Raw genomic sequence first — 1,938 nt, 5'->3', positions numbered from 1 at the left:
GAATTATGGTTTGTTATAGAGCGACTGTTGAAAATAAGTGTATCGGTAAAGTTATATTCAGAAATAATAAACCAGTTTTATTAAGACAGGACTTGTGTCGCTTAAGTTTCGTGTGAACGAAGTTACGGAAAATCAACTAACGAACGGAGACGTAACACAGTGTTATATTTGGTTATGACTGAATATTTTGAATCGTGCAGATTGAAGAATTCTGGTAAACACACCGTTTTTACTGAATATTTTATTAATATTGTTTTAGTAAAAACTGCAACTAAAATGCATGACATTGCATAATGAAAGTATAAAACCAGAGGCAAGAAGTGGTCACATTTAGCCTGTTCCGAACTTGTATTTGAACGAAGTCCAATAGCACATGTTGATGTTAATGAAGTCCCATAATCATAAAATAGAAATTAGCACCTGTGTGATGGCTGGCCCGTTTTGTTTATTTGTATATGAACGAACCAAAGTCTGCAGTATTAGCCCCCCTCTCATTTCCTTTCTACTGGACCCAAGCTCTATTTGTATAACAACCAGACAGTAGTGAAAAGAACGTGGCTTGGTTCCAGGGTAGCTTTGTTAGGTGCTACCATGGTAATGACAGCAGTGAAATTTATGGTTGAATGTAGGTCAAATATGAGGCATAATGAATCCTGGTAAAATGGGATGCACACAGGTAAAAGATATGTGTTGTGTATAGGTGATATATACACAAGTGCATGCCACTTTACTACAGCAGTAGTTTTTACACACTGATCTAAAGCACTCTTAAGCCAGATAATTGTTGTAACAGCTTTAACCTACACTTACTAAACTATCGACCAGTCACCTTCACCTCAGTAGAACCCATGAATGAGGCTGCTGATGGACTGACCCTGAATCCTCCATAGCTGCAACAACCAACCTCTTACTGCCAGCCTGTCAGGAGAGGGTAAAGATCAGACTCCTTTGGCAGCTGAACAGACCATGAAACCCAGCTTGCCTGTTACCCAGCCAATGATGCCAACATCAGAATTAACCCCAGCCAGGGTTAAGCCAGAACCACCAGACTTAGGGAGCCAAGGAAGAAGTATCAAATGACTCATTTCATCAGAGGCTGTCCAGTGGAGAAACACCACCAACATCCTCTGTGTTTACATCTCTAATCGGATCATCACATATCTAAGCTCAAGAAAACTTTCTGTGAACTAAAGTCCTTAAGGAGATCTTCCAAGCACTGTGAAAGTTTACCTACACTGACCACTCCAGAGATTTTGGTAACATCCCACTCTCAACAATTGGCAGTGGAAACTTGTTTCTCTAGATATCAATATACCGGAATTGGATTCGACCACTGGTGCTTTGCAACCTGCTAAGTGGTCCCCAACCCCAATGGCTGTGGATACTACGGCTGTCCACCACATTACTAATGGAAATAAATGTGTATTCCACATTTCAGCAGATACCAGCCTAAAGGTATTACTTCCAAACGCAAGCAGCCAGGTGGATGGAGACCTGGGCACTTTACAACCAGGAAGGAAACCGTTTGTTGAAGCAATGCGTGTGAACCATTTTTGGACAGAACTGTCACCGGTAATGAAAAATGTATTCTCTATGCGAATATTAAATGCCAAAAACAATGGCTCAGTCCTAGACATAAACCACTTCCGACCCAAAAAACCTGGACTCCATCCACAGAAAGTGATGCTTTGCATTTAGTGGGACATCAACGGAGTTAGTTATTTAGAACTCCTCAATCCACAGTGAACTGTCAATGCAGAGATCTAGAGTCAGCAACTGGAACATTTTAATCAAGTCCTTCATCAGACACACCCTTCACGCGTCAATCGGAAAGGTGTTATTCTTGTTCACGACAATTCACGTCCACATGTGGCACGTTTGACACAACAAACAATTATGGAATTGGGTTGGGAAGTTCTCCCCCACCCACCATATTCT

This window comes from Limulus polyphemus, unplaced genomic scaffold, assembly GCF_000517525.1.
Source record: "Limulus polyphemus unplaced genomic scaffold, Limulus_polyphemus-2.1.2 Scaffold32, whole genome shotgun sequence".
In the NCBI taxonomy this organism is placed as follows: Eukaryota; Metazoa; Arthropoda; class Merostomata; order Xiphosura; family Limulidae; genus Limulus; species Limulus polyphemus.
Note: the sequence above shows the minus strand (reverse complement) of the source record.